We start from the raw sequence: 20,723 nt of genomic DNA on the forward strand, positions 1-20,723 counted from the left end.
AGCTTTGCCAATTGTATGATTGAAGGAGTTGTGCCATCCCTTTATGGCATTGTTTGTCTTTGCTCCTCCTTCTAAGCAGCTCGAGTAGCAGTTCCACCACTCCACATGAAAACGCGGCTTCCTCCTGCAACCCGATCTGCCTAGATGCCCAATCTATGTGTCTTCAAAATAATTTAGTAAGGGTACCAATTATTCTTTGTTTGTGGAAAAAAAGTCAAATTCTGTAATTGCAGTGTAGTACTCGTCTACACTATCAGGAGGAACAAAGCAAGTGCAGTTAGTTTTTTTTTAGTTCATATTGTAGTTTGCTATCCGATACATAATCCACAACTAAGGATCTTTTTTGTATCTTACGCCAAAATGCCTGGGAAAAGTGCAAAAAACATCCTTGAATTTGGGTATCCACGTAGGTTTTGGAAATAACATTTATAATCGCAAATTCAAAATCAATAATAAATTTCCTAGGACTTTTGTTGGATCTTTTGGATTTTAACACTTTAAAAAGTTCAGTGTAAGTTGTGGATTGTTTATCAGGTACCAAACTGTATACTAAGGGAACTACTGTATTGTTAATTTTAGCATGAATGGTGTACATTTGGGTGAAAGGATGGGGCGTGCTTTTAAACATCCCATCCATCAACCAAATATCACTATTCTCCAACTTAACTAGATTAGGTGGTGTGCTAAATATGAGGATTCTTTTCAGAGGCTTCTTATTGTCATGCAGTATAAAAGGTTAGTTAGAAATAGAAACAGAGAGTTCATGAGGAATAAGTATGTCAGAGAAGGTTTTTGGTGTAACTCTTTATGGGTTACTAGCCTGTTTTTTGCGTTGGATATTACATCTCAGATTGGGTATAATGGGCATACTGCTGGAAACATGAGTTGGGACATGTTGTGCAACCTCCCTCAAAAATGAACCACAGGAGTCATTGGAGGTGCTTGCAATTTCCTTAATTTCATTAATTGTTTCTCTCACCTCCAAGTCCAAGTCAAGTCAGCTTTATTCGACAATTGTCATAAAAGCATGTTCCATATATAAAAGTACATATATAAACTTATAATAATAAAACCATTTTAAAATCAGATTATAAATTTCATGAATAAATAGATAAAATCATTACATAATCAGTAAAAATGTGCAAAATATTGCTCTTAACAGAGATGCTTAGCCTACGACATTAACTAATGTGCTATTCTTTAAGAAGTCGGGCTCTAATCGTCCATGCCCATCCTAAGAATTTTGCCACGGCTATGTACACAGGCATATTAGGACTGGTGCAAATAAGTCTTAGTGCAATCATTCCTTTCCTTGTTCCCAATGACCTACACATCGGTTTTAGCCACTTTCGTCTTGGCACTGCATACATTGGGCACTCAATCGAGAAGAAACAAGGACCCCCTGGGTATCGATAATACTCAGATTCCTAGGGCAGGGTAAACACCAATGTGGGTAGAACAGCCTAGGCCATCTGTAAAATAAGTGACCAAAAAGTCTAGGACCAGTGGACAAGGAATTGTCAAGAACTAATACGTTTTTGAAAAAATATATATATTTAATTCCACATCAATAAAACACATATAGAGACTCAAAGCATAAGTCAAACTATATGAGACAATAAAATAATGACATCAAATAATCATGAAAAAGGAAAAAATAATTTTTCCCCTTAGTACATTAAAAACAAATACATCATAATAACATCATAAATCATACACAATTGTACATAATTATACACACAGAGTTAAAAGTGGCATACACAAATATTACAAATTCATAAGAATGCAATCATTCCTTTCCTTGTTCCCAATGACCTACACATCGGTTTTAGCCACTTTCGTCTTGGCACTGCATACATTGGGCACTCAAACAGAAGATGGCCAATGGTTTCAGGAACATCTGGGCAGGCTGGACAAGCCACCTTGACTCCACTGGTCCATCTGTTAGAGAATGCCCTTACAGGCAGGCTTCCCACTCTTAGCTGAAAGTAGAGCTTGCGGTCAAGGGGCTTCGCAATGACATCCCAGAATTCCTCAAGTTTGGGACAATCTTTGATTTCTAGGAATAGGCCTACAAGAGATTGTGATGGAGTAGTACTAAAAATCTTTGTTGCCACCAAGTTCCAATACAAGATCTTAAGTGTCTTCTTCGGTGGGAACCTGGGGTGCAATGGATCCTTCCACAATTCACCTAGTCCTAGCTCAGTCAAAAGGTTTTGGATATAACACAACCATTTAACTTTCTGGGAACCATCACTATTGATCACATCCAACAGCCCTCTGGTGTATGTTTCCAGTTCCGGGGTGGTCCAGATTCGCCGCCAATATAGTATTGGGCGCAGAGATGCGATTAGAGCTATTGGTGTTATACCCAGGTCATAAAACAGAGGATTCAATGGGGTGCTTTGAGGTAACCTTATTAGTTTTCTAAGAAATGTATTTTCAGAGACAGTCATCCCTTGTAACTTTTCATTTCCCCACATTTCCACCCTATACAGAGTAGAGCTGACTACCTTGCCATTGTAAACTGCTAGCACCGGACTTATCGGTCTAGTCAAAGACCTAGAATGCTCTGAGATCAAAGCTCCTGAAAGTTGTCGATACTTCAGGGTAGCCAGATCAATCTGCAGCCTCCAGGACAAGTCCTGTTGAATGCAGATGCCCAGATAGCTAAATGCCTGTACCTTCTCATGTGGACCGCTACTCATATGTACAGTACCCCTGTTAGCTTTAGGTGCGTTAAAAGACATGTATTTAGATTTAAGAACATTAACTTCCAAACCACGAGCGGCACAGAAGTCCTCGAAAATCGTCAGAGCCTTCTGTTTCTCTCACCTCAATCTCCATTGCAGAGGAGGCGGTTCCCCTTGCTTGATGTAATGTAATGTGCTGTCTTATTTGATGACATTATCTGAAATGAAATGGAAACGTAGAAAACAATGTACGTTTTAATCTATTTTCAGATAATTGTTTTTTTATTTGTTCATTTTTAAAGTCTGTTCTAAAAACATTTATTGATGATTAACTGCTTTGTTGTAGTGAAATACACATTTTAGAGATTTTCACTATCAGGACAAGAAAAGCTTAAAAGCATATATCCTACTTTTTAAACACATTGCACCCTGCCCTCTGGGCTGTCTAGGGCCTACTCTAGTGGTAACTTCTGTGTATTTAAAAGGAATATTTGAGCCTAGCAAAAGCTTTATTTTCCCAGATTGGAATGGCAATTGAAAACTGCACACACACATTACAATGGTAGGCCTGAGACATTTTTTAAGTCCCCATAGTAGCATTTAATTAACAGGCCCTGGGCACGGTTGGTAGTGCCACTTTACTGGGGACTTATGAGTACATTAAATATGCCAATTGGCTATAAGCCAGTTCTATCATGCTTTAAGGAGAGAGCACAAGCAATTTAGCACTGGTTAGCAGTAGTAAAGTGAGCTGATTCCAAAGGCCAGCAAAAACAAAGGGGCTCATTAGGATGGCGGACGGACTTGCGTCCGTCCGCCACCCTAGAGGAGGACGGACCGTCCGCAGGGGCAGCGGCAGTCCCTCCAGTGCAATTAGGATGTGACCGCCAGCCTGGTGGTCACATCCTCAATATTTAACATTGCGGCGGGTGCTGCTTGCAGCAGCACCCGCCGCAAGGTTAAATATGCATGCTTAGCATTTGCATGCACAAAGCGCAGGCACCGCGCGGTGCCTACCGCTTCGTGCACGCAAATGCAGGGGGGTACCATAGGTACCGCCCATGTGCAACCCCCAATCACCCTGGGGGCCCACAACGGGCCCCCAAACAAATCACCGTATGCCTTTCCACGGCGGAGAATCCGCCGCGGAAAGGTATTTGTTTTCCGCCATCCTAATATGGCTGGCGGTGTCTGATAGACACCGCCAGCCATGTTAGAGCTTTTCCGCCGCGGTCGGAAGGCGACCGCGGCGAAAAGCTGCGGACCGATTTTGAGACCCACCGCCATCCTAATTTGGCGGTGGGTCTTTTGTGCCTCCCCAGCGGTTTTCCCGCATCCTCCGGGCCGGCGTTGGCTTCCGCGGAGGATGCGGGAAAACCGCGATCGTAATGTGCCCCAAAGTTAGCAAAATAGGGGATCTGAAGGCAAAAAGTTAGGGTGAAAAACCACAAAAAGAATACCAGGTCTAACAGTGCCAATAATAGTCAATGGTCATGATAGACCAGAACCTAGGCATAATCTAACATTGGCCACAATGGAGTGTGGGTCGGGTACACCAACCGGGTTCGCTCTGGTAAAAGATTGTACTTTCTGAAATTAGTCCCTTAAGTCCCAATCCAACACAGGAGTACACTTTTAACCATCACAGGACCATAGGGGAGACACTTAGAAACTCACATGTGGGGGTGTGAGTTATAGTTACCTTGGGGCATGAGTTATAGCTATCAGGGATACTGATGAATTACAGTTTTGTGTATGCAGCACTGGCACTTATTTCAGAGGGCCAGGACTATGAATTCCTTCTCTCGCAGTGAGAATGTCTGATAACTGTTTAAAATGAACATACCTGCGAAATATACCTGCCTGGGTAAATCCCCAATATGTCTTCACAGACTGGCCCACCCTGTTCAGGCATTATGAATGTGTATTGTTATTACATAAGTGATGTCATCAAGCCTTTTTTCTCTCGGCCCTCGTCAATCACTGAATAAATACTGCAGTGTATACTCATCCAATCATCCATGTCCTTGCTTGATGCAGCCTGTCTTCACCCTCCTATTGGAAGATTTCAGATGAGGGCTGGCTTATTGTTAAACTGAGGCAAGGTAGGCTGTGAAAGAACAGGGAAACTTAACAGAAGGGCACGTGAGCAAAAAATAAAAGCGTAGACTTTGCTTTCGCTGCACTCCCTAGCACTGCCAGAGACATGTGGTGCTTATGGTCCAGCTGCACCCCAACTCCTCCTATTAGCAGTGTGCTTAGGACTGAGCCTGCCTGTACCCGAACACCTTCTACAGGCCCTTCTTCAGCTCTATGCCGACTGGACTGGCTGTAAGATATGGGAGACCTGGTGCCTCTTGTCGCAGATTATGCAGTCGGGCCCCATCAATTAATCGAGCCCCATCAATTAAGCGCTAAACCACTGCTGCACTCTAATTGCTGAGCTGCATGATTCTGGTAGCACTACTGGAACAGCTTCTGTGCAGCACGCAAGGCAGCTGGGCAAGGGGAAGGAACATTGGACAGCCAGATGCCAGGACTGGACTGGTTAATTACATCACCAGCGCTTGGATGACCTGGTGTGACCCAATGTGCATGGAGCGGGAGCAGAGGAGATGATTGTTGGGCACAGAGTCTCCAGTGTGCCTACCAAATCTAAACCTCCCACAGTCAAGTGATTCCAGCACTGTTTCAGCGGCAGTAAAGTGTGTGAAAACAGTGCTGTTTGGCATACAGAAATTACAACTAATCCAGAGAGCCAAGGCCAGGAGGTTAGCAGTTTATTTTCCATTGGCAATCAAAAAGCCATGAGGGGCTCACAGTGTCAGATGACTTGAGGGTTGGCCACTTGGCTGCCAGTGATATAGAGCTCTTAAGAATCCCATATTCATGTGTGAGTGACGCATTCAGTTCAGAATTTACATGTGCATTCTAGTATTTGTATGCCAGTTGATTTCTATCATGAAAGCAGCATTACAAATTTGTTAATGTTGCATAGTGTAATACACACTCTATGATGCTGTGTGCTGTACATGTTGGCATTTGTAACACTTGGGTACGGGTAGGTGTAGATATACAAGGATGAGCTCTGCAGAGCTGTCATGAAGAGTGCGAGTGGGTATTCACATAATTAATAGGACTAAAAGCATCAGCGCAGTGGATGTCCTGAAAAATGCATCTTCAAAAAGCTATTTTTTATCACTGAGATACAACTCACCAGGAAAGTTCAGCTCTACAGTGAAGTGGCTCTAAAAAAAGTAGAGGAGCTCGTCCAAAGCCTCTAATACAGTACCAACTTGTTGGAACCGGAGGTCTCTGGTTGGCACAGGTAGGCACTTGTGACAAGCAGGGACCCTCAGCTCCACGTCAGGGCAAGGGAGCTACTCCTTTGAATAACCCCTGCTCACCCTCTAGGTAGTGTGGCGCGAGCAGACAAGGCTAATCCTCAGGGCGATAGTAAGTTAAGCATTTATGATCACACACAGCAAACCCACTGACCCACCACAAATGGACACCAGTCGTGTAGTTGTATCAAAAATACGTATACTTTATATAAAAGATAGATTCAAGCAGGATTATCACAAGACCATGTAACGTTTAGCGGTTCGAGGCCACCAGAATATGATAGGCAAGATTAGTCTTTGAATGTTCGTTGTTCAGCAAAGTACGATGACAGGGAAATAAGAACGTTGCGGACCCTGGATCGGATATGAACTCGGGACGGAGTTCACGTGTACCTTGCTTGGGGAAGTCCGAGGCGTTTCAGGCGCGGCTGGTGAGGGCGGGCTCCTGACGAGGCCGACGGTTCTCCAGAGGATCTCTCCGGCTCAGGTCCCCCTCGAGGTGCGAGGTGGAGGAGCAGGACTGTGGAGGGTTGTGGCGATCCGGGGTCGATGCAGCTAACGGGGCGAGGCGCCGTTCAGGCCTGCGGGACGTACTACTTCTTAGCACGCCGGGTCGTACTCGTGGATCTATCTGTGAGGGGCGTCACGTTCTATGGCAGACGGGTGCAACACCAGGCTTCCGGTACCACTGTACGGGGAGGCCTTTCTTGAGGTGCGGCACTGGTCTGGGTATGCAGGAGGGCAAAGCGAGACAGTCGGGTACGTTACGACGTACGGTCCGTCCGAGGCTATGGGATGCGCTCCGTGCAGATTCCGGCGGGAGAAGATGATAGGCGCCCAACGCGCTCCGTTAGCGGCGAGGTGACAGGAGAGCGGGCGGCCCGGCACTGAAGCGGAGAGCGACCCAGGAATGAGCGGGCTCTTTACGGCGAGGCAACCAGGCTCCGAGCTGTCACGACCTGGGAGGGGGCGAAGGCACCGAGTCACAACTCCGGCGAGGGAATAAGAACTAAGGCCCAACAGCAGACGGGCACAAGCAGATAGGTCCTGGGGTTCTGTTCAGGGGGGCAAGCTCTCGATCAAGCCCTTGGAGATCGTTTCAGGCACAAGTCAACAAAGTCCTTTCTGGTCCTTTCCTCTCCGTTCTCAGCAAGGCACCACTGCAGGCCAGTCTTACAGGATTCAGACCGGTTTCCGTCCTTCAGCTTCTCTTGGTCCTTCTAGTCAGGCAGAGGTTCGTCGTGGTCAAAACTGGATCTGATTTGTAAGGAGCGGAGCTCCTATATTTATACTGCGATTCTTTTGTCTTTGCAGGCCAGGGGGCCTGAGCCTAGTTCAACCCGGTTTTGGAGTACTCTGTTTACAGGAAGCTGCCATCTTCTTTTGGAGTGCAGGGCAGAGACATCAGACGCTCCGCAGGAGGTGGAGCCAGCATTGTGGTGGTGGAGCACAACCCTACTCAGAGTCAAGGACTACTCCGCCCACCCATCCTGGTGTAAGCACCCTATTCACCACCTGGGGGTTCCAACTGTCCCCGGGAATCTTCCAGCCCTGTCACTCACACAAACCCAGACAACAGATACACATCCTGGCAGAGGCGGGCTAAATAGTTGGGCGCGCAAAGGCTAGCTTTCTAACAGTAGCATTTGCAAACCTAGGATATTAAAATAAACCTCACTAAAGGAAGTATTTTATTATTCTGAGTTCAGGCACACTAAACTCGACATGCTACCGTGTTCCCTGAGCCTGCCGGGACTATAGCGTGTAATAGTTCCGACAGCTCATCTTGGCCTAAGAGAACCGGTAGCCCTTCCATATTGAAGAACGAAAAGGGCGGTAATTCACTATGAGGACATGGCACACTCTAGGCTTGTCCTACCTTACGCTTCAATGCACCCTGCCCGTAGGCCTACCATAGGGGCGACTGATATGTAGGTTAGAGAAGGTTCAGGGACTGGCAAGTGTGGGCACTTGCTCAGTCAGCGTGACAGTACGGAACTGTACGCGGGGTCTGCAATGGCGGACCCGAGTCATATCTTACGAGGCGGCTTCTGTGGGTGGCGCAACCAGCGCTGCAGGCCCACTAGCAGCATTTGTATCTACAAGCCCCGGCACTCCTCGTGCACTTTACTGGGGACTGACAGTAAACCAAATAAGCCAATCGTGGAAGTCAATTACACATACACTTTACATTGGGAGCACTTGCACTGCGGCATGGATTGGCCGTGGCGCAGTGCCCTGAGCATCGAACACCAGCAAAACATCTGAGGCACATCAGCAAAAAGTGGAAGGGAGACTCACGCCAAGGTGCCAGGTCTAACACCACTCCTCAGAAATTAAGATAATGGTTAGTCCAACACTAATTGACAAACTGTAGTTCCTTTAAACATGTGCCATGTGCTCGTGTAGTCTTACTAGCGTTCTGCAGGTATGTACCACAGAAGCAGGAGTCTCATCTCACCATTACCAGTCAAAGATGTGTCAATGACAAGTAACATTGAAATCAGAACCAGGAAAATTACTCCATTAGGTCCATTATTGTTGTGTTTCCGGTACAGTTTAAGCTCTGTTAAATGAAGGGACAGGGTTACCAGGGCTCAGTGTACAATGTTTTACTCCCCATCTGATTTGACGTGCTGGGCTGGTGAAGCCTTTAAGATTGTGTATTAGCTTTGCCAGTTTTGCCTGTGTTAGTTTTAAACACCTTCATTAGGTTTGATGTTCATGGCATGTCTCTACATGGCAAGTGGGTCTCTGGCATTAATGCAAGGGCGCTATAGTGAAGTCGATAGAGCACAGGTCTGAGTTCATAGCACGGGCATTGGGTTTCTGCTCAGGCATTGTCGTTTTTGGTAGATATTATACCTTTCCTTTGTCCACAGACCTTTTGTTTTAATATTTGATGCTGTTGTCAAATAAGTGGACTTCTATAATCCATGTCATGATTCTCAAGCAGCAAAGTTCTTGTGAGTTTGGCTGCTTTCGCTTTGCCCATGTGGGCGACGGGCATGACAAATGATGCAATTTGATGGTGCCAGGAATGTAGTTGGGCGGACCCCTGGAAGAAGTGGCAGCAGCCTCCTAAGAAAAAATGTAGAGCACCTGGACTTATGTGTTTTTTACTAACTAAGCACTGCACCTGAGGCTTTGGCTGCAAACAGCATCAAGGCCTCGTCCCCCGATGCCTGTCCTCCAGAGGGAGCATACAATGCTCTCCACGTCTCTACTCTACTTCCATGTCCTTGTCGTCGCCTCTAAACCCCCCTCCTCACTGCTTCAATTCAGACCCCACCCCCACCACCTGCTCAGAGCAGAAGGTAACTATGGGCTTAATTAACATGGGACTGGGAATACCGTGCAAAAATCTGTCATATGAAATGGTTTGCAGAGTAATTCCCCATTCCACCAGGATTGACTCGTAATGTAAAGTTCTGCAAGACCAGTTCTGGTGTGTGTGAATATTACAACCGTACAAAGTACCGGCAGGTGTTCGCGCGTCTTACTCGCCAGGCATCTGAAATGACCTTTAGAGAAATCTATTTTTGAGTTATTTGAGACATCGTTAATTTAAATGTCAGTTTTTATCAAGCACCTGTTCGTGTTTATACTTTTCTCTATGAGTTATTTCACTGTGCTCCACTGCATGCCCATCTGACCCGTCTCTGGCGAGGCTAGTAGCAATGTAACATTTTCTCCTTCTAGCGTATTGCTAAAAAAGTCAGCTACTATGTTTTCAATCTTTATTGCATTAAATATGCCCTTTCGCAATACAGTTGGACAATTCACGTTACATTTTTGACAGTTTTGCTTAATTGATGATGAACATTGTTTAGTCAGACGAGAGGCTAATTGAACTGTAGTGTTGTCAGTACAGAAACAAGAATTTTGTAAAGCCAAAAGGTGTGGTATTTACTAGGTAAAATTGTTTATGTGGTGATTGCCAAGTTTGAGAGTGCTGATTGGATGTATAGGTGAATGTGTAAATACTTGGATGGATAAGTGATTGTGTGGATGACTGGTGAGTGTTTGAATGCACAGAGGATTAATGGATAAGTGAACACACGGATGGATAGGTGAATGGGTGAGTGCTAGGATGTCTAGATGAACATGTGTATGCCTGGATGGGTGTCGCGAGGAAAGAGTGAACTCATAAATAGATGCAGAAGAGTTATACCAGTCTTATAGACCGAAGTCTCAGCTGAAGACATTCATTTATTACAATGGTAAGAATTGCCAGCATTATGCTACTGTGTACATTATACCAAGGCTGGGAATTACCACATAAACAATGCCCACATTGTCATCGTTATGGGGAAGAACATTCCACGGATGGCCACATTCTGTCAGGAATTATCACAACTGAGACTGCCAACATAATGCAAGACCAACCTTATACCAGTGATGGATACCATCATGTCATAGATGGCCACAGTATGCAAAGAATTATCACCATCATGCAGGTTCTGCATTATGCTATCGGTGGAGACCATTGTGTCACAGATTCCCACATTATACCTCAATCATGCGATCTTATTTGTCACAGTTACATACACATAGATGGAAAGAATGATGTGAAACCCATCAAAAAACTCCCACAGAGTGCAAATCACAGAGGGCCCGGTTCACAAAAGTAATCTGAGACAAAATCCTAACTTTATGACTTTTGGTATTCACAAAAGGCATTTAGGAGTAGTGAAGTTAGGATTCCTAACTTTACCACTCCTAAATGCCCTTTGTGAATATCAAAAGTCATAAAGTTATGATGATTTTGTCTCAGTTTGGGAGTAGTAAATTTCAGATTCCTAACTTTAGTACTCCTAAATGCCCTTCGTAACTATCAAAGGTCGTAAAGTTATGATGAGTTTGTCTCAGTTTGGGAGTAGTAATGTTCAGAATCCTAACTTTAGTACTCCTAAATGCCCTTTGTGAATATCAAAGGTCGTAAAGTTATGATGATTTTGTCTCAGTTTAGGAGTAGTAAAGTTCGGAATCCTAACTTTAGTACTCCTAAATGCCCTTTGTGAATATCGAAGGTCGTAAAGTTATGATGATTTTGTCTCAGTTTAGGAGTAGTAAAGTTCGGAATCCTAACTTTACTACTCCTAAATGCCTTTTGTGAATATCTAAAGTCGTAAAGTTAGGATTTTGTCTCAGTTTAGAGGGTAGTAAAGTTAGGAATCATAACATTAACTTCATAAAGAAAATTCAAGTATGTGCATTGCCAATGCCCCTGTCTCCTAAACACTAAAATAACATCACAAACTCATGGGACTTCCAGTACAGATAATTGATTTATCATACATTTTAAATATGCCCATGAAGTTTGCATCACAAGAATACACCTACACTATAAAGGAACACATTATCATAGGGGAGCGTGGTTAACTAATAAAGCTAATAGATATACTCTGAACAAGCTCTGTCTGACACTTACCCCATGAGCATCTCGTATACTCCTCTGTAGCTCAGTCCTGGCCACTGACCAGATGGGACCGATGGGGGTTCTCAGTGATAGGCGACTGAAGCAGTGATAAGCATGGTGTCTGACTTGGGGAGCGAAGAAAGTACTCAGGCACTAGGTATGAAGGAGTGCACAAAGAAACAGAAGTTACTCACTTACTCGAACATTCCATAACCTGCAACCTTTGAGTCAGGTAATATGTGATCCCTAGCATAACAAGATGCACCAAATCAATGAAGCAAGCCATGTGTCACCTTGTTCAAGTGTGCAACTCATCTGGTGAGGCAGAACAGATATTGTGGAATGAAAAACAAGCCATATGGGAGCAACGGATAATGACCACTTTGAGAGGCTTGGCACTATCCTCTTTGCCCTTAACCCTTCATCTGCTGGGGCTTGAACCCACAGTGCTAAACCTTTTTGGGCTAATTGGGGTAATTTGCGATAAGGCCTCCATTACTTTTTGTCCACATAAGGTATACACATGTGTCCTTTTTTCCAACATCCTGGGGATTCTAAAGGTACCCAGAATTTGTGGATTCACCTGGAGGGGACCAAGAGAATAGACAAAATATGGATACATTTTGAGTTGTTGGGGAAAATAGGAAAAAAGTGCTCCAAATTCAGGTGTCTGTTTTTCCCTAAAAACGGCATCAACAATCAGTTTAATGTGCTAAAGTTGCTATCTTTCCAGCTTACAAGAACGCGCTAAGCTGAATCAAAAAAACTATTTTTACCACAGTTTTGCATTTTTCAAAGAGGTAGCACATTTTTACTATTTTGTGTGCTTTCAATCTTTGTGGTGGAAACCAGTGTGCACCCCCTGGGTTATCCAGGAAACCTACAGTTTTCTGAAAAGTAGACACTATTCTGAATTCAGCAAGGGGTTATGTGTGTAGATCCTTCAAGATTCTCCCCAAAGTAACTAACTGTTAAATAATTAGGTAGGAAAAAAGGGCCGTTTGTGATGTTTTCATCTGTAACATTTTGTTTTAATGACCCATATACAAAAGCAATATTCCATCATGTCTGCTAGACATTTCTGTTTGCGGGTATTTATATGGTTCGTAGGCTCTACTCGAGGTACGCAGAGCCAACAAATGAGCTGAGTATAGACTAATTCATATGGTGAAATATGTAGAACAAAAATGGGTATCAAGGAAACCTATCTATTTCTGAAATGGGCATAAGATGTGGATATTAGGCGCAGTGGTTATTTGTACATCTCTGAATTTGTGGGTGCACCACAAGCATGTGATTCAGAGGGAGTTTTTTTAAAATGTCTACTTTCTTACACACTGGCTTACATTTGTAAGGCACAAATGCAGTGAAATCCAATTGGTAGTAAAAACTGTTCTACTATTTTATGTTTCTACATGTCTTCCGAGAAAAATGGTACCACACTTGTGTGGGTAGGTCTAGTGACCTCAACAAGAAACAGGATGAAATAAAATATGGATGTATCAAATTTTTCCACCAAATTCTCACCCTTTTTTTTCAATGAAGGTAGCTGTGGATTTTGGGCCCTAGCTCAGACGGCACACTGGGAAGCCTAGCAACCCTGTAAATATTTGAAAACTTGACACCTAGGAAAATCAAAGGTGGGTTGACTTGCATGGCTCTCATCAGATTTTTTATCCCGAATCCCTTGCAAACCACAAACTTTCCCTAAACAAACACATTTTACTTACATTTCTGTGATGGAAAGTTCTGAAATATGCGGGGAGCCAAAAACTTCCTTCCACCTAGCATTCCTCAAGGTCTCCTAATAAAAATAGTACCTCACTTTTTTAATATATATTTTTATTAGTGAGGTGATACTAAAAAAAACACAGCATGTTTTTAAAATTAGTACATCAATATCAGTACAAAATGACATCAATGAACATCACTCTCTACAGCAATAACATAGGTACCCTGGTGACAATTGTCCAGCATTCTAAACCTTTAGATCAGAACCTGTACATAGAACATGTCAGAATCTTTGCTGCACCAGACCAGCAGCAGCACTGTAAAATTACCTTCCAGTGCATTTCCATCCCAAGGTTCCATCATCCCTCCCCCACCCACCTCTCCACCCCTACATAGGGGCCTAGTATCTCGGAGGTCTAATAAATCATTAATCATCGCTTCCTATTCTTTCATATCATTCACTACTTTATCATCCCTGCGATTCTTGCGCATATGCTTCATTTCCGCAACGGCCTACTCAGCCATATCTCACAATCAATAAGAAATCACTGGCTGAACCGGAGACATATACCGAATAGCAATTCTACACTTTGCCAGAAGCAGCCCCAATATCAAAAATTTTTGACTGAATTGCCTCCTTTGAGCTTATGAAGCAGTCCAAGTAGGCACACCTTTACACTCAGATCAAGTGTCCAACCAGATGCACTCTCCCGCACAGCCCCCACCTCTTCTCAGTACTCCTGTATCCGGGGGCACTCCCACACTAAACGCAAGAAATATACTACACCCTCACTACACCGTGCATACAAGGATACTCAGCCAGCGTAGATAATACTCAATAGCTTAGGAGTCAAATAAACTTGGTATATGAAATTATATTGGATCAGCTAGAAGCGAGCATTCATTGAGGTCTTGGATACCCCCTCATGGAACATATGCCATTCCACTTTGGTGAGTTGTTCCCTCATGATATCATACCGTCTGCCATGAATAGCCAGCGCTGGAGCAAGGGCATCCTCATGCAATGTTCTGTAGAGATGAGAGGGCAAACGCCTCCCACGTGGCAGGCCCAAAGCTCCACATCCACAAGCACTAGAGACATCTCCAGGACTACAGGGAATGAGGACGAAATACCCTGCACTGTGGCAGCCAACTTTGCATACAGCAGAAATTGACTGGCCGCCAAGTCAAATTCATACATCACCTCAGCCAATGTAATAAATCTGTCATTGGGATACACACCATGTAGTACTTTGCAGCCCCTCTCTCTCCATCTGTCCAACCTCATTTGGTGGGTGATATGCACAAAAGGCCACAGATTCCATATGTTTTTGTTGGATGTATGACATTACAACGCATGCTTTTACATCGCATGCCTTTACAATGAGGTATTTACAACGAATACCTTTACAACGCATAGTGCTTTGGGGCGCTGGATAGTGAATAGTTTAATTTACTATTCCAACTCCAGTCCCCGTGGATAGTAGGGAAGGTGTTGGATAGTAAATTAAATCTATTCCCTATCCTAGAGTGCCCCCCAGCGCAATGCATTGTAATGGTTTGCGTTGTAAAAGTTGCGTCGTAAAGGCACTGCGTGGTAAAAGTTGCGTTGTTAAGGATGTTTCCCGTTTTTGTTGGTCAAATAAGGGACCTTACCAAGCACATCTCGCCCACGCATTCCCAGGCAATATATATTTGCTTGACTACAAAAGGCACAGAGCTGGGGACCTCATTTGAAGACATTAACAGCTCAGGTAGGAAGGCGGACCCATGCGTTCCCTCCAACAGTCATTTTTCCCAGTTGCTTCCCTCGTCTAGCCAGTGGATCATATATTGCTATTGGGTAGCCAGCCAATAAAGATCCATACACAGAATCACCATCCACCATTTCCGTTTGAGAATGGCCAACCCCACCCGCTTCCTTCCTGCCGCCCATTAAAATTCTACTATAAGAGTGCACAGCTCTTTGAATGCATTTTGAGGTATTTAAAACATAGCAACCTGCACAGCATACAGGCAACGCTGCAACATGATAATTTTTACCAGGTTGATCTTGCCAATCAGAGAAAAATGGAGTGTGTTCCAAAAGGTCACAGAGACATGAATACATGCTAGTACTCTTCCCATGTTATAAAAGTAGAACAATTCCAAATCTCTTGTCACCTGGATACCCAGGTACCAGACCCTAGTGCTCTCCCATGTGAGGTTTCACCGTGGAAGGATTTATAGTGCCACGTTCACCAAGGTGCCTAGAGGGAATAAATTAGACTTTAAGCGGTTTATCCAAAGACCAGAGACATCCCGAAACTCCGAGAGAACAGCCAGCATAATTGCGACTGAGTATACTGGCTGAAGCAGATTCACCAGCACGTCATCTGCGTATAGGAAAATCACATGAGTGGTGGCCCCCAGTCTCATGCCCCAGCCCTGCAGCACTGATATGAACCTGCACGCCAAAGGCTCCATAGCTAAGGCAAAGAGCAATGGTGAGAGTGAACAGCACAACCAAGTTCCCCTATGCAGCTTGAACCGTCCAGACACTGTGCCCCCAATATGCACCCAAATGGTACCTCGCTTGTGTGGGTAGGCCAAGTGCCCACGACAGGAAAGGGCCTAAAACACAACAAAACACATCACATTTCTGCACTATAGATGGAGCCTTTTTTGCAATGTGGGTAGCTGTGGATTTTGGGTTCTAGGTCAGCTGGCACCTAGGGAAACCTAGCAAACCTGCACATTTTAAAAACTATACAACCAGAGAAGTCTAGGGGTGTATTACTTGCATGGATCCCCAGTACATCTGTCAGCCACCAATGGGTTAAAGACACTTGCTTCGCCCAAGAATATAAAATTGACACAGTGCCAATTATTATCATTTCCACTTATAGAACGCATGGCTACCCAATGGGTTTCCCGGCACTAAGCATAGGTAGAAGTGTCTAAGTGAAGGATTAAAATAACCATGTTTTAAGGTGCTTGCGAAATAGCAGCAGAGAGGTACAGTGTCTTAAGAACTGTGGTAGGGTATTCCAAAGTTTAGAGCCCTGGTATGTTGTGTGTGGCAAGTGAGAAATGATCCAAATAATTTTCTTGACCCACTTCACCACAGCGAAACAGATGGATGCCACTCCGGCCACTTGGGAATGCATAACAGAGTTTCATCCAGCCAAAATACCAAGATTTTTAGTTTGAGGGATACAGTTGGAAGAACCCCCAAAGACTCAGTCCACTGTTGTGGACCACAGAGCTGTGGACTTCTACCTAAAAACCATAGCCTCGGTTTTATCACAGTTTAGTTTAAGCGAGTTACTTCTCATCCAGGAAGCAACTCGTCTTAGACTGAGGTTAAAGGCACCAAGGTTGTGCCCCTGTGAAGACGACAAATAAGCCAATGGACTTCTTAAAGTAGACCATCAGAAGCTATTTGGAAGACTTGCTGAAATGTGACAACACTAAGACCTGCTGTGCAGGAAATAGAAAGAGAGATGTCAGAATTTGAGGGGAAAATCTGATATCTGGGATACATTGCAGAGTACTCAGAACGCTGATAAAAAATAACTTTGGGGCAGATTTACAAGCCCCTTGCGCCACTTTTACCTCACTTTTCCCATGTTAAAAGTTATGCAAAAGTGGCGTAAAGGGCTTGTAAATCTGCCCCCATGTCCCTCGTCTACCTGAAAAGATGGAATGGCTACTATGAGAGAATTCCTAGAGGACAGCCATGAATTGACAATAGTGCTTTTTATGGACAAATATTTATAATGGAAGAGTGCTGGTACACTACTATTAGAAAGGCCTGTCAATTTAAATAACTGATTGATACAACGAGGTCCATCCTCCTTTTTGACAGCGGGAGTTGAAAGAGTGCACACAATCTAAAAGTGCCCTCCTCCTCTTGCGACAGCCCCGAGACCTGTAATAGCAAGACAATTGATTTATAGGCACCAGAAACATTGTTTCAAAGGACCCGCTGAATGTTCACACCAGGTAGATAATAGTAAAGTGCTTTTCTTATAAAATGCTGCTCAATCCTAATTTAACTCCTTCCAAGCAAACTCTCAAGAGACAAATGTAAAATACATGCTTATTTTCTCAGCTACGGTTAAAGTAAAAGGGGATGATGAGACACACTTCTTCGCCAAGCCAAAAGAGCTACAGAGAATATGACTGGGTTCAAGCAGAAACCTCACATTGCCAAGTAAGAATTAAGAAAAATAAGAAACTGAAGGCACATCTCATCAAATTAAATCACATGTATATGGAAAAAAGACAGGATGAGGCAATAGTGTAGTCTGGAATAGAGAAGGGGGACACCAATTAATGCCAGTTTAGACTCATATATGACAGAAGCAGGAAGATCTGCAGATTAAGTGTACTGTGACTCTGATGAACAATGACCACAGGTCTTTATCAATGATGGTTCATGCCATTCGTAACTAACTATTCAGTAACCCAAGCAGTGAAATGTGTAATTAAAACTGCAGCACAACTTGAAACGAGCTGTAGACTATTTTCAGAAAACCGACTATTGGACCAGATGGACTTTGGCAGAAGATTTTCTTCTATATCATTGTAAGGTATTGGAGTAAAGCCGGGGCAGAGTAAAAACAAAAAGGTTACCTAAATCAAGAACTAATATGGAAGCCAGCTCCCGCAAAGTGTATTTCCATCCACAAGTAGGTTGCAAAGGCTTCTGCCAGGCATATCTAAAGTTAACGTTTGTTGTTTGTTGGACCAGAGTTATTTTTTTACAGGCCCCGGTTTAGGGAATTGTTTGGAAAGTCACAATTGATCCCAGACTGCATGACATAGCCATAGAAACACCAGAGACTACCCATACCCTATGAGAGGTAGGAGAAGGCCTTGTAGGATAGGTGAAGTAGATAAAGATGACTAAAAATGTAAAGTTGGCCTGATTGCCACAGTACGTGTTCCTCACATGGAAAATCAGAAGGATTGGTAACATAAATAAACATCACAAGATGTATATCTATTTACACAGGCACAGTGTAAATGCTGCATTGATACAGGAAACACATCTCTAATGGGCCAAGGGAATAAAGTTGCAGAGACACTGCAGTGAGCAAGTTATTCACACAACGTATTCATCAGATGCTAGGTTAATGCTGATATGAGACAGGCCAGTGTTCCTATACACAGTTTTTGGGATACAAACAGAGCTGGAGAATAGGTATGCCATAGTTGACGGGTACCTCACTGGTGAAAAACTGGCCATGGTTTGTGTCTGTGCTCCATATACATTACAAAAGGATTTTCTGGATGAAGTGGGTGGCAGGATCACTAGTTAAACCACGCTGTCTGACGATTTGGGGTAAGGATTTTAACTGTACCCCGGATTTAAACAGAGATAGATACCCACAGTTGTGATCAGAGCGATGTCTGAAGTTATGAGCCCAGAAAAGACACCTTACACTTATTTGGAGCGCATTACACCTAATTAGCAGAGAATATTTTTGTTATTCTCTAGTAAATTACCTCCATTCTAGAATGGAGATGCTTATCTCTAACCAGTCATAACTTCTCAGATAATGCAGGAACCCGGGGGGAAGACAATATTGGAATGGGAAGCATTAGAGGTAATGGTGTATGGAGAATGTATAGGCACTTTGTTCCGGGTGAAAAATTAGACAAGACACACTTAGACAAGAAAAATATGAAAGGCACACTTTGCAGTGGCAGCTCCTCCACTATGGTGGAGGAACGAAGCCACGTTGCTTTGAGCAGTGTAAAAGGAAAGGAAATATAAAATGATAATAACTTTGAGATATTATCAATTTATGTTCCTTCCTTTGTGGGCGGGCGGGTGAACGGGGCTGCTCTGTTCACGGAGCAGGTCAGGAGAGGAGTGGTTTGACCACTCCTAAGTGGGCAATAACTGTTTGGCCGGCCACCTCAGGCCACCCAAACCAGTCACGCGAGCTTTCCCCGTTCTCCATGCAGGCTGCAGTACAGCCTTTGTGGAGAACCATCCCAAGCCCCCATTCCCTGGTTGAGCGTCGAACCAGGATGCTCAAAACCAATCACAGTGCATTGCAGAGTTGTGATTGGTCAGGCGAGCATGGGTGCTTACCAATCACAATGCTGCATTGCAGCGTAATGATTGGTCAGGGGGGCCTGGCTTCCTGTCCCACAAGGAGAGCAGGTGCCAGGAGCAGAGATGCAGCAGCAGGACCAGCGGCATGGTAAGTGTGTAATTAATTTTTCATTTTTTTTGTTTTCCATTGCGCTACCGCACGCTTGCGTTCCCTCTAGCCCTACCTCCCCACAACCCCCCTCCCCCCCTCCGCACCCAGCCTGCCACCCGTGAGTCATGCCGGCAGCTACTGACACTTTGCACACAGTGATGGAACAATTTTGAGAATGACATGAAAAACCACTCAGAGACAATGGAAAGGATCTGGTTATTTGATTATCTCGAAGTTTTGGCCAGACAACGTGGTGAGGGGGATAGAGCCAAGAATCTCTCATCAAGCCATATGATCAGGGACAACTAACCTATCAACTACAGTGCTGCATAATGCTGGAGAATTATTAAACAATAAAGTGGTCCCCATGGGGTAGTGTAGCCCTTGCCTACAAAGGCAATAAATAGTGTTACATTAGGGAAAGAGGAATAAACGAATCTAATGAGTGAATTCCAGTTATGCGTTTAGTTCTTTAATTTACACATATCTCATTTTGAATATATTGTTCAATTCACACAGTATAATGAAGTATTTATACAAGGTGCTCCTGAAAAGTGACGGCGCAATGACAGTGCTATATAGTGAATAGAAAGTGCATTTGTTCTATGTGCAGCATATATGCATCTGGCTGATAGGGACAACAGAATGTTTTGAAGTCCACATGCGTGAAACGAGTGTCGACATCCACCATCAAAATTCTTAAAAACCCAGTCCACACATGTTATTTGTCGACGTTTCGACCCCTCACCATTGGCATTTACGAAAAGTATCTAAAACGGAGACGCCTAAAAATAAGAAAGGCTTGCATCAATAAATATAAACACTGGAATATTGATACATTTATAAACAGGTAGCGTAGGGATATATTACATACCAAAGGATTGTGGCAGAGATTCCCTCTATGGAATGAATGTCCGACAGTTTGCTCTGAACCAATTCCAAGTGGGCATTGGCATGCTAAAACAGAATAATATCTGTTTTATACAAATAAGCGGACCCTGGTGAGGAGTTTGTAATGACGGGTAAGATACACCTATGCTACCTACCCCAGAGTATATGGTATTATGATTCCCATATGCGTGAAAGTGTCACACAGTTTCAAAGGATAACTTCGAAAAGGGGAGTTGCTCACCTTGAAATAAAGTAGAAAGGAACATTCAATAATATAAATAAACGAGTGGGCGTTGCACTCTACCAAATGGTGCTAAAATCTACCAGGGTATTCAAAAATTGTAAAACTGGATGTGTTCCATATACCCTTTTAGCACCTACAATTCGGGTGTTGAAATGGAAATACACCAGGTTAGCGTATTTCCCAAAACAATAA

Source organism: Lissotriton helveticus, chromosome 3_1 (genome assembly GCF_964261635.1).
Source record: "Lissotriton helveticus chromosome 3_1, aLisHel1.1, whole genome shotgun sequence".
Classification (NCBI taxonomy): Eukaryota; Metazoa; Chordata; class Amphibia; order Caudata; family Salamandridae; genus Lissotriton; species Lissotriton helveticus.